Consider the following 13,424-nt stretch of genomic DNA (forward strand, 5'->3'; position numbering starts at 1 on the left):
AACGGAGATGAGGAAGAACTTTTTCAGTCAGAGGGTGGTGAAGGTGTGGAATTCTCTGCCTCAGAAGGCAGTGGAGGCCAGTTCGTTGGATGCTTTCAAGAGAGAGCTGGATAGAGCTCTTAAGGATAGCGGAGTGAGGGGGTATGGGGAGAAGGCAGGAACGGGGTACTGATTGATAGTGATCAGCCATGATCGCATTGAATGGCGGTGCTGGCTCGAAGGGCTGAATGGCCTACTCCTGCACCTATTGTCTATTGTCTATTGTCTAAACACAGAGTGAGCTGCTGCCTTGCAGCATCAGAGACCTGGGTTCAATCCTGACTAGGGATGCTGTGTGTACAGGCTTGTAGGTTAATTGGCTTGGTACAAGTGTAAATTGTCCCTTGTGTGTGTAGGATAGTGTTAATGTGTGGGGATCACTGGTCGGTGCAGACTCGATGAGCCGAGGGGCCTGTTTCCGCGCTGTATCTCTAAACTAAGAATTTGTAAGTTCTCCCTGTGACCGTACATGGGTTTTCTCTGGGTTCTCCAGTTTCCTCTCACACTCCACAGACATACAGGTTTATATAGGCCAATTGGCTTCGGTAAATTGTCCCTCGTGTGTAGGATAATTCAAGTGTATGGGGTGATTGCTGGTCAGCACGGACTCAATGGGCCAAAGGGCCTGTTTCCATGCTGTATCTCTAAAGTATTTTTTCCATGATAGAAGAATGAAGAACTAAAGGTAATAGGTTTAAGGTGAGAGGTGAAAGATTTAATAGGAACCTGAGGGGATAATTTTCACAGAGGGTGGTGAATATATTTGATGCAATGTGCTGCCAGATAAAATAGTCGAGTCAGGTACTATAACAACATTTACATAGAAACATAGAAAATAGGTGCAGGAGGAGGCCATTTGGCCCTTTGAGCCAGCACCGCCATTCATTGTGATCATGGCTGATCATCTACAATCAGTAACCTGAGCCTGCCTTCTCCCCATATCCCTCGATTCCGCTAGCCCGTAGAGCTCTATCTAACTCTCTTTTAAATTCATCCAGTGAATTGGCCTCCAATGCCTTCTGTGGTAGAGAATTCCACAAATTCACAACTCTCTGGGTGAAATGGGGTTTTTTCTCATCCCAGTTTTAAATGGCCTCCCCTTTATTCTTGGACTGTGGCCCCTGGTTCTGGACTCCCCCAACATTGGGAACATTTTTCCTGCATCTAGCTGGGCCAGTCCTTTTATAATTCTATATGTTTTTATAAGATCTCCTCTCATCCTTCTAAATTCCAGTGAAGGGCATGGGCTGAAAGCATGCAGTTGGGACTAGCTTAGATGGGACATCTTAGTCGGCATGGATGAGTTGAGCCAATGGACCAGTTTCCATGCTCTCTGACTATATATTTCCTGTCACGGACTATTTGCGTGCTAGCCACAGAAGCAGATCTACAATCACATAATACAATCGCTCCACATTCTTAAAATCTCTATTCCTACACCCCTTAATGGGTGTACATACACTGTAAATGGCTCTAATCATGTACAGTCTTCCCGCTGACGGGATAGCACGCAATAAAAGATCTTCACTATACCTCAGTACACGTGACAACAAACTAAATTCAAACATCTTTTGACCCCCAAGGAAATAGGAATTGAATGTGGGAATAAAAAGAAACAGAAATTCTGAAAACACTCAGCAGGTGAGAATGCATCTTAGTTTAAAGATATAGCACGGAAACAGGCCCTTCAGACCACCAAGTCCTGATCGGATAACATAGATGCTGTTCGCACCTGTTCATCCCCCCCCTACACATTAGGAACAATTTACAGAGGCCCATTAACCTACAAGACCGCATGTCTTTGGAATACGGGAGGAAAACTGAGCACCTGAAGCAAACGTACAAACTGTATGTGTGGGAACTGCGGACAAGTGCAGGTACAGAAGTGTGAAAACGCACACCTCCAGATTCAGAGACAGTTTCTTCCCAGCCGCCATCAGGCAACCGAACCACTATCCACCTCACTGGAGTCCCTCGGACTCCCTTTGATCGGACTTTATCTTGCACTAAACGTTATTCATGTTATTCCCTTTACGATAAGATACGATAAAACTTTATTTATCCCAGGAGGGAAATTAATTTGCCAACAGTCATAAAAAACACAAAAGACATGAAACATGAAAATATAGGGACGAGCAGTAAGGCTTTGGGGATGTGCAAAGATTGAGGGGGGGGTGGAGGAGGGTTGGGGGGGTGGGGGGGGGGGCTGGGGGGGGAGGGGGGCTGGGGGGGAGGAGGGGTGGGGGGTGGAGGAGTGTTGGGGGGGAAGAAGGAGGGGTGGGGGGGTGGAGGAGTGTTGGGAGGGCAGGGGGGGAAGGAGGGGTGGGGGGGGAAGGAGGGGTGGGGGGACAAAGGGGTGGAGGAGGGGTGGGGGGGGTCAGTCTCAGTCTACCCCACGACAGAAGGGGGAGGAGTTGTAAAAAGTATTTCCCCATCGAGGAAAGAGATAAAAAGATTCCCCTGCCACAACATGGTGCAAAAAACTAACGAACCAAAAATAATACAAAATAAATATGAATCAAATGGGTAAAAATAAAGGAATAGACAAACGACTGTTGGCCAGCTGCTGTGTGCACATCTCCGAAACTGGATGTCAAAGCAAAACAAACAAATAAACAAAAACTAAACAAAATCATGCATCTGTACTGTGGATGACCCAATTTGTAGTCATGGATTGCCTTTCCACAGAGTAGTGAGCACTCAACAAAAGCTTCTCGTTGAACTTTGGTGCCCCTGACAATAAACTAAACAAAACTAGAAACTGAAACAAAAGTAAAAATAAAATGTTGCAAATTCTTGACCGGTCTGAAACATCAATGCCAAACATGGTCAAGGTTTCGGATCAATGGTCTTTAATCTGTTTCAGCATGCTGTGTTTCATTTCAGATTTCCAGCACCTGCCGTGTTTTATTATGTATTGACAAGATGTTTCCTATCAGCAGTGCTGTCAATAGTACTGACCATGCAAGATAAAGTGCCATTCTCATTTAGAGTCCTTGTAAGATCATAAGATCAAAAGTGTTTGGAGCAGAATTAGGCCATTCAGCCCATCAAGTCTACTCCGCCATTCAAATATGGCTGATCTATCTCTCCCTCCTAGCCCCATTCTCCTGCCTTCTCCCCATAACCTCTAACACCCACACTAATCAAGAATCTATCTATCTCTGCCTTAAATTGCAGTCAAGAACCTGTTAATCTCTGCTTCAAAAATACCCAATGACTTGGCCTCCACCGCCATCTGTGGCAAAGATATCAAATATATTTAAATGTGAAAGTCCAATTGCATTTAATTAATAACTTTATATGCCAGAACCTCCTAATGTTTCAGAACAGCTTTATTTCAACATGCGGCCTAATAACGTAAAGATTTTAAACAGTTATTACAACTGCTCCATCAGCCCAGGTTCAATCCTGACCTTGGGTGTTCACCATTTGACATAACATTTCAAATAAAATTTAAAAACGCAAAATTAAAAGTCGCTGCTTCAATCAATTTACCTCCATAACACACCTACGATAATCCAAAGGAACTATGATTACCTAATTGCAAAGGAACGACAACTGTGAGCGGCCTTCAGTGTGATTCCTCCCCACCCTCCTCCTCCTCTGCAAACAGGGTTCGATCCTGACCTCGGCTGCTGTCTGTGTGGAGTTTGCATGTTCTCCCCGTGACCGTGGGTTTCCTCCGGGTGTTCCGGTTTCATCCCAAAGATGTGCATGGGTTAATGGGTTAAATTGGGTTTGTGGGTTAATTGGCCCCCTGGTGTGTAAGGAGTGGATGAGAAAGATGGACAACATAGAACTGGTGTGAACAAGTCAGCCTGGATGCGTTGGGCCGAAGGGCCCGTTTCCATGCTGTCTTTAAAACTAAAACTGTAACCTAACCCAGTACAATTGCCAGTGAATCCATCTCACATCAAACTAGCAACACCAATGCCTGCCTCGGCACCTCTGTCTGCAGAAGGATCCCCACTCAAAACGTACTGTAGTCATGTTCCCCAGGCAGAGATGCTGCCTGACGTGCTGATGAGTTACTCCAGCACTCTGTGTCTTATCTGTGAGAAAGGGCTAGTGTAAGAAAATAACTGTGCAGATGCTGGTACAAATGAAGAACAGACTGAAGAAGGGTCTCGACCCGAAACGTCACCCATTCCTTCTCTCCCAGACAATAGGCAATAGGTGCAGGAGTAGGCCCTTCGGCCCTTCGAGCCAGCACCGCCATTCAATGTGATCATGGCTGATCATTCTCAATCAGTACCCCGTTCCTGCCTTCTCCCCATACCCCCTGACTCCGCTATCCTTAAGAGCTCTATCCAGCTCTCTCTTGAGTGCATTCAGAGAATTGGCCTCCACTGCCCTCTGAGGCAGAGAATTCCACAGATTCACAGATTCTCCCGAGATGCTGCCTGACCTGCTGAGTTACTCCAGCATTTTGTGAAATAAACACCTGTGTGAAAGGGCTTCTCGTTTTAGGAAATGTGTGTATTGTCCATTGAAAATGCGACTGTGCGCAATACTCATTTAAAAAAAAATAAAATAAAGAATCAGCAATCGTTTCTTGGCCGCAGGGGTTAAACTTGTAGGGATGAGCAGTCAGTTGCTGGACTTCCCATTCAGTTAGAGGACACAGATGATGAATGACAATGCGCCCTGGTCTGCTGGCTGGCTGGCTGGCTGGGAGGCGATTGATTTCACACTGGAATGGTCTTGCACGCAGCGAGCTCGCATATACTGGGCGGTACAAGTGGCATCTCAACACTGTCTGGGGGTCAGGCGTGAGATTCATACAGATACCTCTCCGGAGACCAGTCCCAACAACCTTCCTGCACCTGCACCTGCACCAGACGGATCATTTAAAGAGTAGAAGACAATAACTGCAGATGCTGGTACAAATCGAAGGTATTTATTTCACAAAATGCTGGAGTAACTCAGCAGGTCCGGCAGCATCTCAGGAGAGAAGGAATGGGTTAAACGTCACCCATTCCTTCTCTCCTGAGATGCTGCCTGACCTGCTGAGTTACTCCAGCATTTTGTGAAATAAATACCTCGGGTCGTTTAAAGATCTCTTCTTTAAAATAAAAAAAAGGACACTGCATTTGAACATTGCACTGGCGAAACACCCTGCAACGAGGGCGTGTTGTGTTGTGTTGTGTTGTGTTGTTTCCTCCCCTGTTTCAATCATCTCACTACAACAAAACGTCCTGGAATTTCTGTGGACCCGGCAGCTTTGTAAACCCTCCCTCCTCCTCCTCCCCTCCTTATCCAAACCCGCGATAAAATAAGACCAAATGCCGAGGGACCTGGTTGGTGTGTGAGGCAAAATGCCAAATGCACAGCCCCCCCTTCCCCCCGAATAAAGGTGGGACGTTGATTTCAACAGCCTAGACTAGTTCCTGGTTCGATGTGAGCACCGTGCATTGTGTGTGTGTGTGTGTGTGTTAGCCCACACTGCAACGCCGTGGTCAAAATAAAAAAATAAAATCACACACACACACACACACATAAAGCCACCAGCAAATAGAAACATTACAGCCACCGGCAAAGAAGTATCACACGGTCAGACAAGATACAATGTGTTCCAGGGTTTCACTTGCTGCTGAGCAGAGACGCCCATGTTAAATGCAAGGGTGTCATACTGATCAACAAATTGGCATCTCGCACACAATCGCTACATTCCCCCACACTGGCACAATATTCAGCTCACACTGCACAATAATATCCAGTCTCACCCTCTCCCCCCTTGCCTTGCCTTGCCTTGCCCGCACGCCGGACCAACATGTACATAAGTACTCACCCCTCCTTCTACTGACGCTGCTGCATTCTGTCATCCCACTGGGTATTCCGTCTCCTGCCACCTTCCTTCCATCTCCCACTGAATCAAATAATGGCTTATTGCATTCGTGGCCCGGGTAAGCGGATTCCCCCTGCAGAATTAGGGGGCTCTGCAATAATCTGCTCCAACGCCTCCCACAAGCTTTGTTCTCTGCTGGAGTTGCCAATGCATCTCCACTACATTGCACAAGGAGGCAAAGGCAAAGGGGCTGGGAATCTTCAACAAGCCACTTGCCACCCACTGCAACAGCTCCCCAACCATTGACAACAGGAAGTGCAGGTACATGCTGAAGGACAGGCGCTCGTTCCAATCAGCATCTGGAACAGCCTCCACCCCGACTGCTGTTTGGCGAGTACCTTCCCCAATTACTGCAAGGATTTCGCCTGAACGACCTCGGGTGCACGCTGGGACTTGTAGTTCCCACTCAAGAAATGTTTGCATTTATATAAGAAAATAACTGCAGATGCTGGTATAAATCGAAGGTACAGCAGGTCAGGTAGCATCTCAGGAGAGAAGGAATGGGTGACGTTTCGGGTCGAGACCCTTTTGCATTTATATAGTGAAGATGGACACACAATGCTGGAGTAACTCACAGGGACAGGCAGCATCTCTGGAGAGAAGGAACGGGTGGGTGCCTGTCCCGCTGAGTTACTCCAGCACTTTATGTCCATCTTTGGTGTATAACCGTTTCCAGCATCTGCATTTATATAGTGTCTTTCCACATCACGTCCCAAGGCAGTTTGATGACCTTTGAGCTGTTTGTAGACTGTGGTCATTTAGAATAAAACAGCAGGCAACCAGTGCACAGTAAATTGTGTAAGAAGGAACTGCAGATGCTAGTTTACACCAAAGATAGACACAAAATGCTGTAGTAACTCAGCGGGTCAGGCAGCATCTCTGGAGTAAAGGAATAGACGACGTTCTGAAGAAGGGTCTTGACCCGAAACATCACCTATTTCTTTTCTCCGGAGATGCTGCCTGACCCGCTGTGTTACTCCAGCATTTTGTGTCTATCTTTGGTGCATAGTAAGGTTCCACAGATACCAGATAATCAGCACCCGAGCACCTTGTTTTTTTTTTGTAAACCAGCACCTGCATTTCCTTGTGTCGTCAGATCAACAATATCCAAACACAAAGTGCTGGAGGAACTCAGCAGGTCAGGCAGCACCTGGGAAGGGAATGGTTAAGCAATGTTTCAGGTCACGACCCTCTACAGACTGATTGTGTGGGGTGGGGGTGGGGGGGGGGGGAGAGAAAGCTGGAAAAGAGAGGTGGGATAATCAGTGTTAGTGATGCTGATTGAAAGTTAATTACTGTAAGAAAATAACTGCAGATGCTGGTACAAATCGAAGGTATTTATTCACAAAATGCTGGAGTAACTCAGCGGGCCAGGCAGCATCTCAGGAGAGAAGGAATGGGTGACGTTTCGAGGTCGAGACCCTTCAGACTGAAGAAGGGTCTCGACCCGAAACGTCACCCATTCCTTCTCTCCTGGGATGTTGAGTTACTCCAGCATTTTGTGAATAAATACCTTCGAAAGTTAATTACTGGTCAGAACATAGTGCCAGGTTAAGCTAATCTCACCTAACTGCACGTGATCCATATCCCGCCATTCCCTGCATATCCGCGTGCCTGTCCTAGGGCCTCTTAAATGCCACAATCGTGTCTGCCTCCACCATCTCCCCTGGCATCGTGTTCCAGGCACTCCCCACCCTCTGTGTAAAAGAACAGCCCCACACATCTCCTTTAAACCCCCTTAAAGCTATGCCCTGTGGTATTTGCTATTTCCACCCTGGGGGAAAAAGCTTCTGACTGTCTAATCTATCAATGCCTCTCTTAACTTAATACGCTTTGTGTCTATCTTCGGTTTAAACCAGCATCTGCAGTTCCTTCTTACACATTGCTCAACTCTTATCAAGACCATCTCTTATCTGCCTGCACATGATCCATATTTCCTCCATTTCCTGCACATCCATGTAACTATCTAAAGGTCCCTTAAAAGCCACTATCGTATCTGCCTCCACCACCACCCCTAGTAGCGCGATCCAGGCACCCACCACCCTCTGAGTAAAAGAACTTGCCGCACACAACTCCTTTGAATTTTACCCCTCTAATCTTAAAGCTACACCCTCTAGTATTTGAAATTTCCATCCTGGGAGAAAAGCTTCTGACAGTCTACCCTATTTATGCCTCATGGTTTTATTTTCTTCTATCAGGTCTTCTTCCTTACTCTGGCCTTCCCGAGAAAGCAATCCCAGTCTGTCCAACTTCTCCCTTGCAGCCCATGCCCGCTAATCCAGGCATCATTCTGATAAACCTCCTCTGCACCCTTTCATTACATTTTACATCAGAAAGAAAAATGGACATGTTTGCGGAGAGCATTAAGACATTGAGGCATTTGGAGGCTGCACAGCGCACAGGTACCTGCTGAAATTGAACAACATATTTATACGAAAACAGTGAAGAATCCAGACCCGAAACGTCACCTCTCCATGTTCTCCAGAGACCCGTTGAGTTACTCCAGCACTCTGTGAAACATCACCTCTCCATGTTCTCCAGAGATGTTGCCTGACCCATTGAGTTACTCCAGCACTTTGTTTAAACCGACATCGGCAGTTCCTTGTTTCTACAATGCATTTCTTTGCTACAGAAGGCTGTGGGGGCCAAGTCAATGGATATTTTTAAGGCAGAGATAGATAGATTCTTGATTAGTACGGGTGGCAGGGGTTACGGGAAGAAGGCAGGAGAATGGTGCTGAGAGGAAAAGATAGATCAGCCATGATTGAACGGCGGAGTAGTCTTGATGGGCCGAATGGCCTAATTCTGCTCCTATTACCTATGACCTTATGTACACTGTTCGAGTTCTCAGAGTTTTGTGGTTAATAAGTTCTTTTCCGTTTGCTGTGCCGGATATAAAATAAATACTTGGCTATATCCCGGTTCAAAGCAGCTGCCTTTATGCCTCTGACCCAGGGGTGGTGCAGTTTTCACTCCAGATACTAGTATTGTAGATCAATTTTCAGCAATTCCACTTGGATAGGAAGAACTCCAGTCGTCCTGGACCCATGTTGCACCCATTAGTCCTCTTCTCCCTCGCCCCCATTTTGACCAAATTCTTTCCTCTGGCTTCACAATTCACACCTCTTTTACCATATGGTCATATTTTTTTGTCTTTTCATCTCCAGCCTTTATTTGACCATCTGCCAAATATCAAACCCCCTCCCCCCCCCCCCCTCCCTCCCTAGGAGATAGATTTAAACTTTAAAATTTGAATAACTTTTAAAATATAATATGGCGCTGAGGCTCGACCGGCGAGACTGACGTCGGGCAGAGCCATAGTGGTGAGCGACTCCATTGTCAGAGGTGTGGACAGGAGATTCTGTGGCGACAGGCGTGACTCGAGGATGGTGTGTTGCCTCCCTGGTGCCAGGGTCCAAGATGTCTCAGACCGACTTAAGAACATCCTTGTGAAGGAAGGTGAACAGCCACAAGTAGTTGTGCACGTGGGCACAAATGACATGGATAAGAAGAGGAAGGGGGTTTCACAACATGAGTATAGAGAACTGGGTAGGAGGCTGAAAAGCAGGACATCTAGGGTGGTTATCTCTGGGTTGCTTCCAGTACCTCGTGCTAGTGAGGGCAGGAACAGGGAGATAGGGGATCTGAATGTGTGGCTGAGGGGCAGGGATTTAGATTTCTAGATCACTGGGATCTCTTCTGGGGCAGGAGTGACCTGTACAAAAGGGACGGGTTGCACCTTAATTGGAGGGGGACTGATATTCTGGCAGGCAAGTTTGCTAGTGCTACACGGGTGGGTTTAAACTAAACAGTGGGGTTGGAGTCAACAACATGGAAGTGAATGAGTGAAGTTAACGGGAAAGAGAGGGTAGGAAAGGCCACGTTTAACCTAACAGGGCAGGGGGATGGGAACCAATGCAAGGAGACAGAGGGACATAAAAGGAGGACAGAAGCAAAAGGTAGAAGGGAGATAAGAAAAACAAACCAGGAAGCTTTGTGCCTTAATGCGAGGAGCATTCGTAATAAGGTGGATGAATTGAATGTGCAGTTAGTAGATAAGGGATATGATATAGTTGGAATTACGGAGACATGGCTCCAGGGTGACCAAGGCTGGGAGCTAAACATGCAGGGGTATTCGATATTCAGGAAGGATAGACAGAAATGAAGAGGAGGTGGGGTGGCATTGCTGGTTAAAGAGGAGTTTAATGCAATGGCAAGGAGAGACATTAGCTTGGATGCTGTAGAATCGGTATGGGCAGAACTGTGAAATAGCCACGGGCAGAAAACGCTTGTTGGAGTTGTGTACAGACCACCAAACAGCAGTAGGGAGGTTGGGGATAGCATCAAGCGGGAAATTAGGGTTGCGTGTAGCAAAGATACAGCCGTTATCATGGGTGACTTTAATCTACATATAGATTGGGCCAACCAAAAGGTAGCAGCGCTGAGGAGGAGGATTTCCTGGAATGTAAACGGGATGGTTTTTTAAACCAATATGTAGAAGAACCGACTAGTGGATTGGCCATCCTAGACTGGGTATTGTGTAATGAGGAAGGATTAGTTAGCGATCTTGTTGTGCAAAGCCCCTAGGGCAACAGTGACCACAATATGGTGGAATTCTGCATTAGGATGGAGAGTGACACGGTTAATTCAGAGACGAGGGTCATGAACTTAAATAAAGGAGATTTTGAAGGTATGAGACGGGAATTGGCTAGGATAGACTGGCAAATTATACTTAAAGGTTTGACGGTGGAGATGCAATGGCAAAGATTTAAAGACCGTATGGATGAACTTTAGAAATTGTTCATCCCTGTCTGGCGAAAAAATAAGGCACATAAATTGTCCAGAGGAAGCAGCAAACCGGAGAACTCGGGGAAATTTAGAACTCAACAGAGGAGGACAAAGGGGTTAATTAAGAGGGGGAATAAAGAGCATGAAAGAAAGCTTGCGGGGAATATAAAAAGTGACTCTAAAAGCATAGTTAGATGTGTAAAAAGGAAAAGATTAGTGAAAACAAATGTGAGTCCCTTACAATCAGAGACAGGTGAATTTATAATGGAAAACAAGGAAATGGCCGAACAGTTAAACGAGTACTTTGATTCTGTCTTCACTAAGGAAAACAGAATGAATCTCCCAGAAATACTAGGGGACCGAGGATCTAGTGGGAGGGAGGAACTGAAGGGAATCCACATTAGTCAGGAAATGGTTCAGATAATAATCTGCTGCCTTGTTCTTGCCACCAAAGTGGATAACCTCACATTTAACCACATTATACTGCATCTGCCACGCATCTGCCCACTCACCCAACCTGTCCAAGTCACCCAGCATCCTCATAGCATCCTCTTCACAGTTCACACTGCCACCCAGCTTTGTGTCATCTGCAAATTTGCTGATGTTACTTTTAACTCCTTCATCTAAATCATTAAAATATATATTGTGAATAGCTGCGGTCCCAGCACCGAGACTTGAGGCACCCCACTAGTCACTGCCTGCCATTCTGAAAGGGACCCGTTAATCCCTACTCTGTTTCCTGTCTGCCAACCAATTTTCTATCCATGTCAATGCCCTACCCCCAATACCATGTGCTCTAATTTTGCCCACCAATCTCCTGTGTGGGACCTTATCAAAGGCTTTCTGAAAGTCCAGATACACCATATCCACTGGCTCTCCATTAACCATTTTATTTGTTACATCCTCAAAAAATTCCAGAAGATTAGTCAAGCAAGATTTCCCCTTCATAAATACATGCTGACTTTGACTGATCCTGTTACTGCTATTACTTCTTTAATTGATTCCAGCATCTTCCCCACCACTGATGTCAGGCTAACTGGTCTGGAATTCCCTGCTTTCTCTTTCCGTCCTTTCTTAAAACGTGGAATAACATTAGCTATCCCTCCAATCCACAGGAACTGATCCAGAATCTATAGAACATTGGAAAATGTTCACCAATGCGTCCATGATTTCTAGAGCCACCTCCTTGAGTACCCTGTGATGCAGACCATCAGGCCCTGGGGATTTATCAGCCTTCAGTCCCACCAGTCTATCCAACAACATTTCCTGACTAATGTGAATTTCCTTCAGTTCCTCCGCCACCCTAGGTCCTCTGTCCCCTAGTACATCTGGGAGATTGTTTGTGTCTTCCTTGGTGAAGACAGAACCAAAGTACCTGTTTAACTCGTCTGCCATTTCCTTGTTCCCCATAATAAATTCACCTGTTTCTGTCTTCAAGGGACCCACATTTGTCTTAACTAATCTTTTCCTTTTCACATACCTAAATAAGCTTTTACTGTCCTCCTTTATATTCTTGGCTAGCTTACCTTCGTACTTCATCTTTTCTCCCCGTATTGCCCTTTAGTTACTTTCTGTTGATCTTTAAATGTTTCCCAATCCTCTGGCTTCCTGCTCATCTTTGCTATGTTATACGTCTTCTCTTTTCATTTTATACTGTCCTTGACTACCCTTGTCAGCCACGGTCGCCTCTTACTCCCTTTAGAATCGTTCCTCCTCTTTGGAATGAAATGATCCTGCACCTTCTGGATTATTCCCAGAAATTCCTGCGATTGCTGTTCCACCGTCATCCCTGCTAGAGTCCCTTTCCAGTCAACTTTGGCCAGCTCCTCCCTCCTGCCTCCATGGTCCCCTTTGTTCAACTGCAATAGTGACACTTCTGATTTTACCATCTCCCTCTCAAATTGCAGATTATAGACAATAGGTGCAGGAGGAGGCCATTCGGCCCTTCGAGCCAGCACCGCCATTCAATGTGATCATGGCTGATCATTCTCAATCAGTACCCTGTTCCTGCCTTCTCCCCATACCCCCTGACTCCGCTATGCTTAAGAGCTCTATCTAGCTCTCTCTTATCATATAACTTGAGTACCCTAGGACTATAATTATAACTTATCATATTATGGTCACTACCTCCTAATGGTTCCTTTACCTCGAGTTCCCTTATCAAACCTGGTTTATTGCACAGGGGATTTTGGTCTCCTAATTTGAGGAAGGACATTATTGCTATTGAGGGAGTGCAGCGTAGGTTCACCAGGTTAATTCCCGGGATGGCGGGACTGACATATGATTAAAGAATGGGTCGACTGGGCTTGTATTCACTGGAATTTAGAAGGATGAGAGGGGATCTTATAGAAACATACAAAATTCTTGAAGGATTGGACAGGCTAGATGCAGGAAAAATGTTCCCGATGTTGGGGGAGTCCAGAACGAGGGGTCACAGTTTAAGAATAAGGGGTAGGTCATTTAGGACTGAGATTAAGGGATATGGGGAATCAAGGGATATGGGGAAGGGCTAAATGGCCTACTCCTGCACCTATTTTCATATGTTTCTATGTCACCTATTCATGCTCTTTAGAGATGCTGCCAGAACCGCTGAGTTACTACAGCAATTAGTGATTTCCTAAGTTTAAAGGGAGAGTGGTAAATGGGTCTTGGATTGTTAAAGGAAGCTGAGAAACCAAGGCCTGTCGTGTTGAAGGGAGTGTGTTACCAGAGTCCTGAAGTGTAAAAGGCAGCCTGGACCCCAAGC

At 46.0% G+C, this 13,424-nt stretch overlaps 1 protein-coding gene across 3 annotated transcripts in view; it reads right to left on the reverse strand.

Moving 5' to 3' along the window:
- ralgps1 (Ral GEF with PH domain and SH3 binding motif 1) overlaps positions 1 to 6,123 on the reverse strand; it is a 714,125-nt gene extending 708,002 nt beyond the window's left edge. For all 3 annotated transcript variants that reach the window (XM_078426449.1, XM_078426450.1, XM_078426448.1), the window contains exon 1: positions 5,834 to 6,123. The gene's annotated coding sequence lies outside the window, so the exon portion shown is untranslated. The remainder of the gene's footprint in view (positions 1 to 5,833) is intronic.
- Between the last annotated feature and the right edge of the window lie 7,301 nt (positions 6,124 to 13,424).

The sequence above is a fragment of the Rhinoraja longicauda genome, chromosome 31 (assembly GCF_053455715.1).
Source record: "Rhinoraja longicauda isolate Sanriku21f chromosome 31, sRhiLon1.1, whole genome shotgun sequence".
NCBI classification, from domain to species: Eukaryota; Metazoa; Chordata; class Chondrichthyes; order Rajiformes; family Arhynchobatidae; genus Rhinoraja; species Rhinoraja longicauda.